Here is an 18,606-nt window from a genome sequence, read left to right as displayed (position 1 = left end):
GCAATTTTTACTTCACCAGCTGAATATAACGCATCATATATGGCAACATCTACCCAAGGTCAAAAGTTTAGTGTTTTCAAATTTTAACTTCCACAGCAGGTTATTGTTACACAGACAATATCATCACACTGAAATTAATGGAAGTATTTCCAAAAATTTCTGGTAAAGTTACATATAATGCTCTAATATACACTTTCTACCAAAATGGACACATTCAACTTCAAACCAAGTCAAAAGGAACCTGAAAGGAAAAAAAAACCCAGTTGTTCTTATATCCACTACCAATTCTGTATTTTTACAGTCCAATTTTACTTGAACATTTTCTGCTCTAGTAAATCACTCATTATAAAATTCTAATTGTATCTTGCAGAATTAGCCCAAGAAACTGAGCAAAGTCTTGGAACACTAGCTGTACAATAAAAGGGTGGGGTAGGGATCAGATTGGCAGAACTTTCCATTAAGAAATGTTACTTTTAATGTGATAAAAATATGTCAATCAATCCTATGTACTGTGGAGTCCACTTAAAAGCTGTTCATTCTCCAGCTCCCCCATTTGAAACCACATATAATTTATCATTCTGCGTATATGAAAAATGATTATGATGCTACCATTATCACACCAAACAGTGAAATGTACTTTAAAAATTTCACTGTCATTACCATGTTAACAAGCAGGTTTCTTCTTCCACAGCTAAGTCTGAAGCACTACGATAGTCTTTTGTGAATTTTTATTAAAAGTATTAGCTAGTTTTCCTGAGCAGGTTAAAAGCTCTGTATGTGGAAAGATCATGAAATACGCATGTCATATCAATGCCTTTCCCTCTCTGTGTTTAAGTAATAAGTATTTTGATCCGTTTAAATTTAATATACTTCTTCTGAGATTAGCATTGGTCTAAGTCTGTTTCTGTTAATTCAGTGAGAATTCTATCACCAGCTCAAGTAGAAATACTAAGGCTGAAAGTAACATTTCTTTCAAAATTTTATCTTCAGCAGAAAAAAAAAAAAAAAAAAAATCTTTTACCTGAATATTTTTATTAACCTCAAATAGAAAGACACAGTAAATGTGTTTTTTCCTATCGGAAGACCTAAATTTTATTTAGAACTATTTCACAAGTTATTTAGAAACATAGTTGTGCACTGTACACGGAGCCAAGAGCCAAGAAAAACAGATAAAATATCTCCATTTGCTCAACAGACACCTTTTAAGAAAGTTCTGGTACTACAATCTATGTTAAACCTGGTGTCTGAATTAGAGCAACTCCTATTTAAAATTATTATTCCAGTCTACTTGATGTTTTTTAAGAATGTCAGTAATAACCTACAATACTCACATTTTTTTATTTTAAAAAGACACACTTTTTACACGCTAACTGTTCACTACTTGTTTATAGTTATAAGTACTCTAAATGATCTTTCATCAACCACATTGAACACCAGTGTTGCAAAAAGAGATCAATAACTGCTGAATGCAGTGGCAACTTAACTGCTAGACTTAGTAGAAAAATTAAATTATTTGTAGCAATGTAAACATCAAAATAACATCCCTCAACTATAAAAGTGATTATAAGCACTAATCAGAGCAAACTACTGAGTTTCAGCAGAATACAAAAATTCTTCAGAACTTTTATGGGATAAGGAAGACTATGAAGTATGAAAAGGCCCCCTTGCACATTTAATTTACAGTATTCTTTGCATCTGCTCTGAAACAACATTGGTGGTGTGAAATTAGAGCTGAACAATCAAGGCTGAAAATCTAACAAAAAGACTGTAAGCTAAATAAGTTACCTGTTAATACCATCAAAAGGATGTATAGTTCTGAAAAGTAACATTTTTATGTTGTTTCAAAATAAATACCTAACATTACATACTTCTTAATGCTATAATCCTCATATCGACGTTTCAAAATAGGTACATTCAAAGAGAGAGATTAGTAAATATATCCCGTATTAGTGTGACAGACATACAAAAAAGGAAAGGAGAGGTACTAAGAATGACCAAAACTGTCAAATTAAGGACCACAGTGTACCTACCACTGATCAAGGAAAATATCCTGTGAAATGGAAAACAGTTCATTCAGGTTAGTCATAACTGGTTAAGTCTTAAGTTTTAAAGCATTACAGAAGACATACAATACTTCACTCACAAATTCTAAAATTTTTTCTTAGTCTTTAAACGATATATTTCCTTCTATCCTCACAAATTTTAGGAAGACTGCTAGAAGATTTCATTCATTCTAAAGCAAAATCTGTCACACTTAAAATCAAAGTAAAAATTTAGTTTGGATGAGAGGTAAACTTCATCCATCTGTCATGGAAGAGTTAAATGCCACTATCTATGAATGATAACACTTCCTTGGATTACAAAAGAGCAGCAAATCCTGCAAGTTTGCAGTCAACACCAAGCAGTTATTTTTACTGCTTTACACTTCTTTCCTAGCTCTAGATGTTCTTTAAAATTCAAGGGTCTCTGCAGAACTCTGGATGATGAGTGGGGATTTCTTACTATCATTGGGCAAGCGAAGGGGTTACCACTTACTGCCCTGCCATTACTGCATGGCCAGCTACTCATTGACAAATTGTTCATTATTAGCCATCAAGATGTCACCCATCACAGTGGAACATTTTAAGCAAAATGAAACTGGTATCTTAAAACAACATTCTGTAAACTGCAGTGGTTCAGGATTGACAAATAACTGTCACACAATACAAGCAGCACAGAAGTTCTTTAGTTTCTCATCAGAGACCCTAAGACACTACTAAGAAGTTGTCTTAGGTCTGCTAGTTTATAGGACTGAAAAAAATCTTTAAAACACCTTTAAAAAAGGCTGGTTTTTTTAATGATTGCACTTCAAACACACTTAATTAAGTTTTCTAAAAGCAAAGACTAGTTTTTCTTTTACAGCCAAGCAAGTCAACATTTTGCTGACTTTTTGAGCCAATGAATGACTAGCAGCCTTCAAAGTTTCTCGGAAGCTACGCTGAAACTTGACAGCATTAGTATACTATGTAAAACAGTGCCATTAAACAGTATTAGTCTCGCTCTGACAGACTGTAAAAGAAAGCAACATAGAGAATTACAACTTAGAATGCTTTACTTCTAGAAAGATCAGAAATGTCTTCTGTATACCTGAAAAGACATAATTAACATTTATATTACGTACCCATAAAGCAACAAGAAAGCAAAAGAGAAGGGTTATTTCCTTCAAATAAAGATAGTGTTTCTGTCACTAATGTATTCATTATCAATACCTGTTTGCCACAGAAACATAGAATTCACCATGCCATATCATATAAGAGCCTTGCTTTATTCAGTGCTGAAAAGGGGTGAAGCTACCAAAGGGACATTTAGCTTCTGGGAATCCATAATATATACCACAGAATAACCGTATAAATATAAACTCTACTAAATATAACTATAAATATTCTCTAATTAAAAAATACAAAATGCTTTTTAGTATACTAATAACTTGTCTGAGATCATGTGTCTGCTAAGTGTATAAGTGATTTTTTTTTTCTTTATCAATTTTAAATGGTTTTGCTTTTCATTTAACTGGATGCTCCCATTGTCCCCCCCATAAAATACACAAGACTCCAGTCTGTTCTTATGTGTCATGCTCTGTTATTCAGCTTCTGAAAACCTCATTTATTCTCTCTCCAAATGTTCTCTTCTACCTCTTATAGCAAGCTTAAGCAAGCTTTCTGTTGATCTTGATTTTCTTCATTTTCAACTTTAGGATATTTCAAATTAAGATTCCTGTGACTGAAATCCTTAATTCTAACCCTGTCACAACAACACGTGAGCAATGTTGACACAGGACCCAGGAGGACGACATTATATACATGGTAGAGAATCAAGGTGAAAAAAGAAAAGAAATCTAAAACAAAGAGACAGACTGCTTTTCCTACTTTAACAGTATTGTGGGGAAAAGAAGGGGAATGACAGCTTTTGAAATAACAAATCACCTAATGAATATTCTATACAAGAAGCTGGAAAAGAGAAAGAGAAGCATAATTAAAGTTATCAACCTATTCAATATATATAATTTAAAAGTATTAATTCAAAATTCCTGAAATTAGTATTATCGAAAATGTCGCTATCTACATAGGTATTTTTCTCACAAACATTAATAGATCAATTAAAGAGGATACTGTGACCGTTACAGAGCTTGCACTTCCCCTTTCTCCCCCATTTGCATATCCAGGATACTTCAGTTTTACCCCCTCAATTTATAATTAATTACATTAAATTAAAAGCAAGATTATTTCTCCCCTGTAAGACATTAGACATTCTTCCTCCAAATAAAATACTTTTCGTAATTGTCCATGTTCAGTACACACGGCCCTTTTTCCTCCCTAGGACAGACAAAGCTTAGCACTAGAAAAAAATTTAGATAGGCGTCACTAATTTTCCAATTCTCTATCACATCACAGCCCTGAGGTTTATTATGAAAGAATGTTTACAGTTGTCTGTTCTAGTGCTGGAAATGGGAATATGTTTTAGTAGTAACATCCAAAATGAAAAATACTCATTGTCTACTTTCACAGTATCATTACCAAAAGCCTACAATAGCATGGGGAGCCAGCAAGACAAAAGACATACCATTTTTGCTGGCATATCATTTTTGCTCTGAATCTATTTATATTTGTAAGATCCTTGATTTATCAGGACATTCCCTATTTGTACCCTAAGAACTAAAACTGTCTACTGTAAGGATTACATTATTATTATTATTATTATTACAAGGATTATTGCCTTGTGCTTTTAATTGACTTAACTTGAAGAAAACTATGCATTTCTAAGTGCCATCTGACTGGAGAGAGTGAACAATAGGCATGGTGTACTGATACACCGTGAAGGACTTTTGACAGCACAAACTGTAAAGTTGATCCTTTCTGTTGTCTTAGCCTTCCAGATCTAGACTTCAGCAGACTACTGTAAGGACTACTAAGTACCACAAAGGACCAAATGCGACAGTTATGGAGCACTTCGGCCAATCTTCTCTTTTCCTTCCTCCATCTATTCAGAGATGTGGTCTCTCTACTATTTAAAACTCATGCACTGCTTTGAGAAATGGCCAGATAGGTTATACTGATTATCATCCTAAAGGACAAGGACTAAATGCTCAATAAACATCAGAAGGAAAGTTTAGAGAAACCAGAGCTAATGACAAAATAGAATAGGTAAGAAGAGCTTTCCAGAACACACAAAAAAAAGCTGAATGTGAATGGCAGAGAGGGTTCCACATTAGCATGTGGAATTTCTTTGGGCAATCCTGTCCTGTCCTACCCCCACCCCCAAGACCGCCACCCAACCAAACAACCTAAAACTAGTTTTAAACTGTGCTGGAAATAAAGCAGACTCTTCTAAAAAGACTGCAGAGTACATATCCTGGTCTGCTACTTCAGTAGAAATCAGTAAGGAAAGCTCCTGTTTACTGTCCCTGCGGCCTGAGAGACTGAAAAGACTTCAGCCTACAACAGAAGCTAGGAACAACCTGGCTATTAGGGCACATCAATCAAGAAACATTCATGAGTGACAGCTGTATAGATAATGCAACCTACAGACATTATAAACGTATAAAGTTCTTTCAGCTATAGCAGCCAATCCCTGTATTTACCACATTTTTCAAGAAAGTGCGGGAGGCGTAACACAACTCACAGCAGGAGGTCTGCTTCACTGAGATCTCACCACTTTGTTCTATCTGAAAAACACTACACTTTCCACGTACTGTTTTGTATATTAAAAAAACCCAAAACTAAAAACGGTTTCTTAGACACTGATTCCTGAACTCTAGTGCCAGAAAAACAAGACTGTATGTATGTACACATATGCTTAAAGGAATCAACATGCCTGCAGCTTAAAATTTTTTGCATCTATTCATCTTGCTACACCCCGATGGCATGCAAAAGAAATTTACAAAAATCATGATGCTAGCAGAGAAGGTGAAAAAATGAGTATGTTGATTTTTAAAATTTTTTTTAACTGTCTTTTAAGAAGCTGCTGCTATAAACCTGCTCCAAGACTAGAGCAAAACTGGACCTGAAAGTTGGTTGAAAGTGTTTTGAGGACCTATCAATGTATTTCTTAGAAAAGGTATATCTCCATATCTAACACAGCTCTTCAAAGAAGGATTTACATTCCAGAAACCCAACCCATTATTGTTGCAGAAGACCAAGAGTTTACTCATCACTGGAGCTCTGCAACAAGGATGCAGACAGGACAGCTTTGAGATGAACCTATTGAGAAAGAAGCAGAGAAAAACCTGCTTATTGCATCCCATGGTGAAACACTTGGACTGCAAATAGTGAGTTTCATCACCAACTGAAATAGAAATAAAATCAGAGAAGACAGATACACAATGGTAATGTTTTAAAAAACAAACAAAAAAATCTAAGTTCCAACTACTACAGGTCTACTCTTTTTCAGCATTATTTGGGCCAGCATGATGGTTCAGAGCTGATTTAGGGGGAAATGGCAAGCTTTAATACTAGATACCAGAGTCCAGTTCACCATATAACTTCGTGATCAAAGCCAGGAGACTGAGGGGAAATAAGCCAGCTGAAATTTGAAGCACACAACAGAAATACTGACGAGTTTTGAAATATAAAATAATTTTCTAAATTGAGAGGTTCTGCTCTAGCATTTCCTCTAAATCATCTTTCCATCCTTCAGTAAAACATGACAATAGGTACTGCTTACCCTAGAAAACAGAAAGAATAGATGAAAACACCTTTGTGTGAACTTCTTTTTAAATTTCTCATTCACAGTTCGGAAATCTTGGGCGGGGCAGGGAGGAAAATTCTAAAAGCAAAGCTCCAAAACAGCTGGCAATTCCCGTCTGAGGAAACTGGGGAGATGTAACCAACCTCAAAATCTACTCTGAATAAACACACAGAATAAACCAGTATAGAACTCTATAGTTTATTTTCAGTTTGTGACTGCTCATTTAATGCTTTTTGGTTACAAAATGCATTGACAGTATGCCTGACACCCCTCTTTCTGGTCATTTTCATCAGAACTTAAGGTTACATTAGTGATTTTATCATGATCAGCGGTTAGCTCTCAATAATAGTCTTCAATAACACTCCCCCCAAAGTAGAATACTTTGAAGTTACAGGATTTACAAATCTGGTGAAGTTTGTGTTTCTTTAGCTTGACAGTCAGTGTTCATTTTTTTGCCAGTTTCCCACCCTACTGTTGGCATATGTAGTAATATTTTTAGAGATCATGGATTTCCAATGCTAAAAGGCATGAGCACCCAAGGTTACCACAATGCAATCACACAACTGTTCAAGAGAAGCCTTTCAGATAGAGACATTTAAATGATGCTTCAAAAATAGAGTTCATAAGTGATTTTTAATTCCTAGCAGTTGTTACTCACTCTTCTTTCCTTTAGAAGAGCATTTATTCTATTTCACTGTGATGGGCAATATGATTTGCAGCTTCACTGCAGCTCCACTGTGAAGGGAAATGAACTGCCGTGAAACGGACAATGAGAAGCAGACAGGACGCACACAGGCGCAGGGAGGACAGAACAAAGAATCACAGGGAGTGGGGAAAAATAAACTATATAATAGCTGCTGCTTGAGAACACTAGCTGGAACAAACAGGGAGGCCACCAACTATCATTACAAGCGCATGTTTCTTTAGCAGTTGCAAGGAGAATTGCACACAAGAGGGGGCAGGGGATCTGCTATTAATCATATTATATTCATTGTTCCCTTGATGCTGCTGGCAATGCTTCAGGAGACTCCCTCAATTCCCAGATAAAACTGCAGCGAGAACAGCAGTGCTCCAAGAACAGCCCACACTGAACCTTCAAAATCTCGTCCTACTATGCTAACACTGCCGTAAACTGAACACTTTTCAACTACTGAACTGCTTATTGAACTTAATTTTTAAAAAATCCAAATCACATCAGTTGAGGGTTCCTCCCCACTCAAATCCCTCATTAGGAAAATGAACACACTGTATAAATCTGATGAAACTATTTGCAAGAACAAGCCACTAGAGAGGTGAAAACATCAGCCTGAAGGAGTCAGGTATCAAGTTTCTTTGTTGAGGAAGAGTTTTGAATGTTATCTCTAAGTAAGGTGCTGAGTGACTCCTTGATTAAGTGGCACTTAACATTCAGTAAGTTTAATGTTCCAGCAAGAACAGCAGGCCGATACCTGTGCCTGGGAGTGGGGGAGGGAGAAAATGGCAGCTGATGCAGTGAAGTAACCCAAGTCAGCTATTCTTTTGTCAGTGAAAAGGCAGACATGTTTAAGTGGAAAGAAACATGGATTAACTAAATCTCATATTCATACTTGATTGAAAACGTAATGCTGCTTTAATTTGTCTGGTTTGGCAAAGCTACAGAGGGAAGGTGGCTTTTCTCGACCACAGATATTTTTGATTTTTTTTGTGTGACAAACTCTGCATAGTATGAAAGTGACACACACTCTAATTAGGTCCAGAATTTGTTAAGAGTCTCCCTACCTAAATAAAAATTCCTAACATTGGCTGCCATGGGCCTCTGACACTTTGCAGGTTGGCAATGCAGTTCAGCTGGCACTACTTGTCTCCCAGACCGAACAAATACATTCTTTTGTTTAAGGAAGATACAGAAGACAGTTAGGTAAACATGTATTTAACTAAACACACCAACTTATGACCTAAGTAGTAATAGTGAGACATTTCTACTTCGGATCTCTGTAAGGAGAAACCAATTCAATCTTCAAAAAAACCCAACACGTTTATTAAGCAGCAGAGCTCACTGCAGCCAGCGTGCCTGATGACTCATCCTCCCCTCTCCACTTTCTAATTAGCCGTGATAGTCAGCATCAATTTGATGGTTGTTTTTTGTTGCTGGGTTGGGTTTTTTTAACCACACAAAAACCATCTTGGAAGTTGAAAAATGGACTCCTACTTGTTTACTAATCGGAGTTTTAGGAGATAGCTGGCACTAGCAGCTAAGACATATTCCAGCTTTACCGTTAGCTGGACACGCAAACTACTTGCTTGTGCTTGTCCTCCCCCTCCCTTGGAGGGGCTGCATGCGGCACGGCACGATCACAGAGAATAAATACAGGAAAAGGGGGGAAAAAAAAGCCCTCTGCTCTTGGCAAGGGGAAGGCGTTCCACAAGAACTGCTACAGGGTCAAAAGTTTACCGTGGTTTCAATTTCACCTTTTCGCAACCAATGAGAGCGCGGCGGCTCCAGACAGAACCGCGGGCGGCAGCGCGGCCCTTAACTCCTTGCGGCCCGGCCCGGCCCCGCCGCGGGGGCAGCCGGCGAGGCTGGACACCGGTCCGAGCGGAGCGGAGCGGAGGCGGCAGGCTGAGGCAGAAAAGGCCCTCTCCTCTCCTCTCCGCTCGTCTCCTCCCCTCCGCTTCGGGCAACGTACGCAGCTGAGCGTCCGGCAGCCTCCTGCGAGTTGAGCGTTTCTTTTAGCATGGAAATGAGAGGGAGCAGGAGCTGTGCAGCAGCAGTACGCCAGTGAGGCAGAAGTTAGGAGCTGCAGAAGTGGGTCGGTCCCCTTACCCTCAGTGCAGTTGAAAGCCAGGTCAGTAATCTAATGGATAGGACTGATACTAGGCAGTATCAAAGCAGCACTGAACTATGGAGCGGTAAGTGGCAGCAGCGAGATAGTGCTGGCAAACAGGAAAGCCTGACCTCGCAAAAGGGGAGGGAAGGAGGGAGAACACCAGGACAGAATTGTCGGAAAGGATTCTGAATGCGCAGTCCAGAGCTGCAGTGATTTAGTTTGCTTCTTGTCAAACGAGGAATGGGCCTTGCCATGGCATAAGGCTGGGCAGCCCAAGGAGTACTGCTGCCCACTGTCCAATCCCCACAGTGCCATTGTACTCTGCTTCAAGGTGTTAATTTCAAAACAAGTCATCCTCCATCTACTCCAAGAAGGATGGACAGGGAAGCTGTGGCTCTTGTGTACAAAAAGGGTCAGCTCTTCACAGTTTTGCCTAGGAAAACAAGTAATACCTAGCCACAGAAGTACAAAACGGTCTGGACACAAGACAGTTGTAATGGATTGTCTTGCTTTGGCCCAGAAAAAGAAAATACATCTTCATCTCCACTCATGTTAAGATTACAGAACTAGAAGAAGAACAGAGAACAGGTTTCTTGTTCCCCTGTATGCTTCTGTTCTGTATCAATGGTTCCAGGTTCCGTCATCTCCTAATCAGTAGTTCTGGTTTAAAATTTTAATGGAGAGAAGTACGACACAAGCTTTCCAGAGTCAAAATATCATCACTAGCAATGTAGTTTCATCTCGGGGACTACTGATTCGGTGAATCAGTCCATGGTGGGGTATCCCAAAATCCGTGCTAGGACCAGTTTTATTCTCTAGGAGATTGATGAAAATACTGACGACAGCAAATACTGAATGACAGAATCTATGATTGTGTTTGCAATCCACTTGATCTTGGAAGGTCAGTGTCAACTACACTTAAGCACAGAGAGCAACAGATTTATCACCTCTTCATTGGCTTTGCAGACTACAAGGAAAGAGGACTAAAGCACTTTAAAGATGTGGATGAAGAGTTCTCAGTTTGGTGCAATAACAGACAACATGAGGCAGCATGAAGAGAAGTGTGTAATGCATGTAGTTAAGGCAAATCCAGTAGCAAAGGAACCTAAGAGTATGTTCAACATAGGAAGGGGTAGGGTTACACAGAGAGCTTTAATTGAATGATTAGCAACTCACACTTGATACCAGGTAGAATAGGCAAGTCATTGCATATATTTGCAAGGTAAACAACATGGAATTAAACCATCCCAAGACAGGCAGCAGTCCTCAGGAAACACTTCACATGAAACCTCAGGAAACACATGTATGTTAGCATACTCAGATCCCCAACACAACTGCAGAAAGAACAACAAGAGTCTGAATATAATTGTGAAGGGGTAAAATGAGTAAATATGCCATCAACATGCAGGAGGCATTTACGCTGAAGATGCCAGTTAAAGTAGAACTCAGTTTTCCAAACCCTAAAACCAACCAGATAGTAGATTGTTCAAGATAATGCACATGACCACCTAAGGGGAAAAGAAACATTAGTCAGTTGGCAGCTATTACTAATTCTCCAGAAAATGCAGTTTGAAAATTGGTACATTATCTTACCCCAGAACCTTAAAGGCTTTCACAGCACTTTGTAATGATGAAAGATACTCTGGCCGTGGCCCTCTGTATATGTCCCAAGAAAGGATGAAGACAGATACTCTTACAAACAGCTATGGCAGCTGAAAATACTGCCAACAATCTTCTTTTTGTAACTCAATTCACAAAATAGTTTTAGGCAAGAAGATAATAATGAAGAACTCTTAAAACCTGCTTCAGAAATAGTCAACCACACAATTTAAGAGCAGCCAATGAAAAATAATTTCCAGACGGTGGGCAAGGTCAAACAGTGATTTCTTCAACAGGCACAGGTAGATTCCTTTCTCAACCTATGCAAATAGGCATAGCAGCTCAACGCTACTATGTGGTTAAGTTTAATGCCTTGCTAACAAGATGCCTGCTAACAAAAGATGCAGTAAGTGATTAAAATACATCAAGTCAGAAAGTTAAAGACATTGTGAGAATCTTAACTGATTGAGATCATGCCCTACTACCAGGTTTTTCTACTCTAGTTCAAAAATGGTAAGACACCAATGAAAATGCTAACAAATAATGCTCTATTTTCATAGTTTAGCTAGGCTAAAATACAGTTTTGCCAATAGTAATTTAAGACTTAACTACATATATAAAAACCTATTTTCCTCTCAGTAAAAAGAGCAGTTTGATTTTGTTGTTTTACCTTCTCTAAATACCATGTCATTTTAGAGAAATTCATTTAAATTGAGATATCATAAATAAATTCCCTTTTTATAAGATGGCCTCATTTTAAAAGAAAATGGATGCTATAAAATTTTACATCAAGTCAGCATGTTACCAAGAAGCTTTTCTGTGTGTTCTGAATTTGATTAATACAAGCCAAGGTCACTTCCTGAAAGATGCCTACCACTGCAGCTGCAAGCAAACTAGACTCCTCTGAGCTCAAAAGCTGGGGGATGGGAAGACGACACTAGCAATTTCTAACACTGTCTCCAAAAATACACTAATTGCAAAACTTCAGTAATATTTAGAAGTGTTTACTAGATTACCACATAAGTAACCGACTAAGGTGAGTCTGTATAATCATGTTTTCAAGCAGAAAAGATTCACAATGATGCACCAGCATGTCTGCAAAAAAAAAAGTAATTCTGAGGACCCTTTATTAAACTTTATGCAATTCTCTTTAAAATGTACTACTTTTTTTTTTTTTTTTTTACGATGTATGTTTTATTATGCAGCTCATGAAGCTAATAGGAGACTGCCCTTGAATTAACAGCATGTCTCAGTCCTCCTGAGACTGTGAGGCTCCACCCAATCTACACTGCGTGCTATTCTGAAGCCATTTAGGAAAAATACTTCAGGAAAGCATGCAAGCTCTTTCCAGAAGTCTGCAGCATGCATTTTTCCAGTTGCTGAAGACTATACCTAGTGTTTACAAACACAATTAGAAATTAGCTGTGTTCACCTGTAATTTTAAAGATATTGCAAAAGTTATTTTAAAAACATGTCACATTTGCATTATGCATGAGGCCAAACAGATGTAGTTTCTTCCATTCCCAGACACAGTTAAAGCTTACAGGTCCTGAAAAAAAGACCCATACCAAACAAAAGAGTATTTTTTGCTTTTTGTGTGTACAAATAAAAAGATTCTACAATTTGGAGTACCAAACAGGAGGGGAACAGATTGCTGAAAAACATTTAAAACCACACACCAACAGACATTTCTACAAGGGCATCTGTTAGTCTAAGAAAGGGGCCCCAGTGACTTTATTTATGAACACACACACACACACACACACTCAATTTAATAAACTTCATCTTTAAAACAGCCTTGATACACCCAACATTGCAACTAAAGTTTCACACCAGGCTAAAATTAGGAGGATCTACTAAATGAAAGTTAATTTTGACAAACTGGTGCACTAAAAGGAAAAGGGCATTGCTGGTTTCGGGTGGGCATCTTTGCCTGAAATAGAAAAATACACTAAAGCATATCATTACCTATGCAGGCACAGCTACATCTGTGGTTAAGGATGCCTAACATTTTCCATTACAAAAGCCTGTTCTAATTGTTTAATGACTGTCTCTCACACACCCCTCAGAACTACTTTTTGTGGAAGACTTGCATAAAATTGGTTCAGACACTTAAAAACAGAGTGGAGAATTCAATTGAAGAAAATACAACCTTCTATTCAGTCCAGGAAGTGAAAGCTTTAGAAGAGAAACTGATCAAATGCCTGAACAAGCTAAACTTCCATCTTGCTGCTCCAATGAAGGTACCTGTACAGACGGTAAGTGCCTTCAAAGTCTTTGAACATGCTCAGTTTTGTTTTAAACCACCTGCCAAGACCCTCAAGTATTTTATCTAACCAAGGTAGCTTTGTCACTGCACACCTCCTCCTTGCTGACAGGATAGAACATGCTTTATCACTGCATTATAAAGAGCAAGAGCAGCTCCTTTATAAACCTGCCAGCTACGAAGCAGTTAAAGTGTCTGGCAGCACAGTAGCTAGTGAACAGGGACATTTTTCTAGGTTATACTGCCCCACCCATACACAGCATCCACAAAACATGAGGCAGCAGGAGGATCAAGGGCTTAGCAAAGGCCACCCTTCTGCCCCCCCCCCCCCCCCAGTTCAAGATCTCCGTTGAAACCGCGGATGGAGGTCTCAGCCAGCAGTGCTAAAAGACTATGCTCCTGCCCCTCTAGCGGCTAGCCCATGTAGAAAAGCACGCTCAATCCAGTGACCAAAGTGGTGTGGATCTGCTCTGTGGGATTCCAGATGACAACCTTGCTGGCAAATAGAGCAGAAATTTCCTTATGGCGAATTATACTATTTTTTCCATATGCTTTTTAAAGGCATAAAAAAAGTTAGACTGAAAATACTGAGGTTGTGAGGTCATAAAAAAAAAAACAACAAACCCAAACTTTAAAACAGCATTGTCAACTCCAACTCTCAACACTTCTTCCTTTAACCCTTATTTTGCATACTTAAGCACATTGCTGTGTAACTGCTTATTAGACTCTGTGTGGGAATGGCACCCATCAGCTCACAGAAAAGACTACTATAGACTTATGTCTGTTTTATCATCTCCAAAGTGCATTACTATTTCAGCAACTATGTTTGCTTTACTATACAGCGATAGATAATGGCTTCATAAATGGAGAACTGAAGGCTGTCAAGGACCTGTAACCTAACTTGGCCTTTGCCCAACATGGGTACATAGAGAGTTTCGGTGACATTCAAATTAGGACACAAGGCGCTTTTTCCTATTAAGAGTAAACAACACTGATACATACTGCCTTGATTATGACAGATCACAACTTCCGATTAAGAATATTAATTCAGAGCAGACTTTAAACTGGCATTTAAATCACTGATTTAACTGTTGGAAATATTTACACCCATCAATAAGGGCACATGAGTGGCAGAGAAATATAGTCCATAAATCACATTGACTTGCCTTAGGCACATTTTGCTAGTCAGCAGATGCAGTACTTACAGACATTTATTCATGTGTCTGCACAATAACTAAGCTATAGAATTAATGTCAGTAAATATATTATTTTACACTGTAAAACAACTGATTTTAATCAAAGCTCCAGATACATTACCATTTTTAAAACGTACATTCATATTCTGAAAAAGTGTTTCAGGGCAGGGGGGAAGGCAGCTATCCATTAGGGGTTTCCATATTACGTATGCACAGACTCACACAAACTGGCTTCGATGGGATCTAAATGCCTGGTGTGTTGAAGTGCCTTTGAGAATTCTACTTAGTATCTCTTTTCATCAGGCTACTAAAATAGATTTTTTTTAAAATTTATTGGAACACACATCCCCTTTGCTTTTAAAATTAGATCTTGTTACCCTCTGATCTAATAATAATAAAAGGCCTGTTAATGAAGTTTCCTGAGTTTTTGGCATATTTACACTCTCAAATTTGAGAGTACAAGATCAGACACTAAAACCAAAGGAAGTTACTGAAGAAAGGAAAACAAAACAGTTCAAGTTTTCCATGCATAGTATCAGTGCTTATATACATTTACTTCATTGTAAGGAGTAAGTACAGCTACTTGATACAAAGGTGACATTTCTAAAATACAATTTGACCTTGAAATACGGAAACGTTCCTAGCTCAACGCTGTAATTAAAATCTGATTGAGTGTACACAGGTACACTTAGTATGGCCGCAAGAGGTTCATTTAGTTCAACACAAATGCTTACTGTTCAAAATTTGAAGTGACAGTTGTCTATCTATAGTATACCAATAAACCTGAGCATTTCATTAGTTAAAAATCCCCTTTCCTCTGTTTTTTTCATATACTTAAGTATATTTCATATTCATAGTGACCAAAGCATAGCGGAATACCTTCAGCTAAACTGCAAAATAAAGGCAGAACAGAATCACTCCCAAATTTGGTTAATTTGCCTCTCCACAGTAGTCAGGTTATCTTGTTATATTTCAAATGTTGCCCATCCACTGTGTACTAATGGTTATGACACAGAACATCTGCTAAAATTTATTGCACAAAACTGAAAGCTGTAATGTTATTTTGCATGTAGCTAGTAGACTCAAATCTTAGCTTTCAGGGGTCAATTACTTAAAAATTAAGCTAAAATGGAGGAGGATAAAACCCCAAAGGTTGGTGTCTTTGTTCAATGCTATACAAAACAGAAGTAGTACCTAGAGAGATATTATAGACTGGAGAGTCATAGAGCCTCCTCTGAGGCCTACAACAAAAGGGCAAGAGGCAAGTTTTACTACCTGCAACAAGTTAAACTTCAGTTTTCAAATAGTGATTGAACGCAGGAACCAGTTCCAGCCAGCCTATGGAATCTCTATCCTAAGAGACCTTCAAAACTTGACAGAGCAAAACCCTGACCAACCAGCTCTAACTTTGTTCGCTGTGTTTGGATTGATGCTAGCATCATTTCTCTATGATTTTGAGTAACACACTGTCATCAGAGAATTATGTATGGTAGCACAATTATAAACTGGTACCATTATAACAATGGGCTACTAAGACAAGAGAGCACTTTACAATTGATCCTACTTCGTCTTACTTTTAGGATGTATTACCACATTCTTTTTGGTACAGATTTAAGCAGGTATGTTTTATTAATCTCATGTATGCTTTACCTTTTGCATACATCCATTAATACTCCCATCTTTAATGGATACTAAGTATGGATTCCTGACCACAACACTAATTCCTACCATCAAGGATTTTTATTTTCTTCCATTTATGAGAAAAAGCAGCATGCTTTTGACTAAGGCTCTCAGTGCCCTCTGGATTATTTTTTTTGTCCAAACTTTTCTATTCTTTACAAAGAATTTCCATTGCAAAAAAATCTTATGCTTCTAGTTTTTTTAATGTTCTATTAAAGAAGCAATGTCTTCAGTTTTATTAAAAAGACATTTTCCAACAGATCTCACACTAAACTCCCTACGATTCCTGCAGCAGGCAGAAAATCAGTTCTGCTCATGGAAGTTTTTATACAAATGGCACTTCTCAAACACTGACGTTTATCTGCAGAACTCTCCAAAATGACACTACCACCATTAGCATAGAAATTCCAAGTAATTTTAGGAAGATTTGCAGCCATTCTGGAAGTTAGTATAAGAAGTCGGTGACTGCCAAAAACAGAAGAAGGGATCACATCCTTCCTTTCAAGTGCCAAAAAGTTTTGTAATGTTTTGTTTCAGATCCAGTCTCTTCCTTGTTTCTAGATAAATGGCGAAGTAGTTGTGTAGTTTCATCACATTAGGAAGCAATTTTATGTATTTTTATATAGTGCACTAGAGGAGACACCAGGATAGAGATGTTGAATTCTATTATTACTTTTTCTTACGTGCATTTTATCTTTAGTTCCCATACAAGTAGACCGACCAAATTGTATCGTACATTCAATAAAACCCTGAGCCGGGGAGCCATTGTTTGAGCATTTGTCTGCCAATGAGATACCCAAGATGCATCCACCACGATTTAAACAACTCATGTTCTCTTTTACCAGACCTCCAGATCATTCTGCAGTTTAATTCAAAACTTAACTTGATGCTAAGCTTTAAAGTTAGTATTCAGCCACACCTCTGCACTGTGAGGTTTTTATATTAGCATCTGGTAAGCATATCAAACATGGTAACTAACTGATTTGCACCAGTCATGCATTTATGTCATACAACTGGAGTATATCAGCTATACAGCATGGTTTATTCTATGTGTTTTCTTGTCAGTGAACACACACTGCATTTGTCCAGTTAAGTGACCTTTTATTACAGTACACCACACTTACACAGAACTTGTAAAAGAAAGGGAAGTTATGTTTAGGTACACTGCAGTCAGAATCTTATATTCTTGGGCCCTGTCAAAATTATTAGGAGAAAAGTTACTAATAATGTCTCTAGGCACAGCATAGCTTTAATGTTCTCTTTTTTAAAGCCCGCTAAGCATTTTTAGCATACCTAATAGTCCCTTAAAAGTTCAGAAAGCTACAAAACCTTACTTACACTTGAGTTTTCACCAGGAGGAAGCTTACTTTGTTAGATTCTTATATAGATGAAGCCTATAAATAACAGTGTACATACAATAACAGGATAAACACAGCATACCATGGAGGGAACAAAAGAAAAAAACCATACAAAACTTAAGTCTGATGTCATTAATTCTGTCTTACAGAATAAATATGCTGTGATTTAGGTTTTTTCATTGCAAGTAGATTTATGACGACAATATGCTTAGACAAGTGTCTCCATCCAGTCAAGAGCAAAAGTTATTTATCCCTTGTCTCTACCACATACTATTTACCTCAGTGTGTCATCTGTCTGTAAATCATTGCTTAGGAAGTGTAACATTGTAATGAGCAGAGCTATATGAAACAAAACACCATCTCTTCTGTGCTTTGAGGAGATCATTCTCCAAAGGTTTTCCTTCCACTATCTCCTTTCATTTTCTTCATTTTGCTTTAACCTTACCTTATTTTAACCAAGCCAGCTCACTTGAATTTTATTTCAGGGCACCTGCTAAACTGCAGAGCAAAGAGGTTGGTCTTATCACAAAAGGTTACTCTGAAGGAGGTGCTTCCTTTCTTGAGACCAAAATCCCACTGAATGGAATGTCCAGGCAAGTTATCAGTTTTACTACTCTCAAGCAACAGGTATAGAGCTTGACACACAAATCTATTTGAGTATTGAAGGCTATGTAGTTGAGTACTGAAGTTATGACGAAAAAACCCAACGAAACAAAACCCAGCAGTGATTAGCATCATATCCACTCTGGGCCCAAAGGAGCTTTAGCTAAGAAATCCTGTTTCATCACCATTGTTTCAAAAGAACTGTTCTGAGCAAAGTATTCACATCATTGGTTACTTCAGAAAGAAGAAAACCCTAGTATCAGTGATAAAAAGAATTAAAACCTAAAGGCAGATATATACATAGATGCATGCTACCACTCCATCCCACAACTTTTAAGAGCAACATCCTTTAATGGCACAAGTATCCCCCAAAA

The 18,606-nt window shown here is 37.7% G+C and overlaps 1 protein-coding gene across 8 annotated transcripts in view; it reads right to left on the bottom strand.

The window, feature by feature from the left end:
• NCOA3 (nuclear receptor coactivator 3) overlaps positions 1-18,606 on the bottom strand; it is an 88,454-nt gene that overhangs the window by 47,738 nt on the left and 22,110 nt on the right. The gene's annotated exons all lie outside the window — the stretch shown is intronic.

The sequence above is a fragment of the Buteo buteo genome, chromosome 2 (genome assembly GCF_964188355.1).
Source record: "Buteo buteo chromosome 2, bButBut1.hap1.1, whole genome shotgun sequence".
Classification (NCBI taxonomy): Eukaryota; Metazoa; Chordata; class Aves; order Accipitriformes; family Accipitridae; genus Buteo; species Buteo buteo.
The sequence above is the reverse complement of the archived record's forward strand: the minus strand, read 5'-3'. Positions and strand labels throughout refer to the sequence as shown.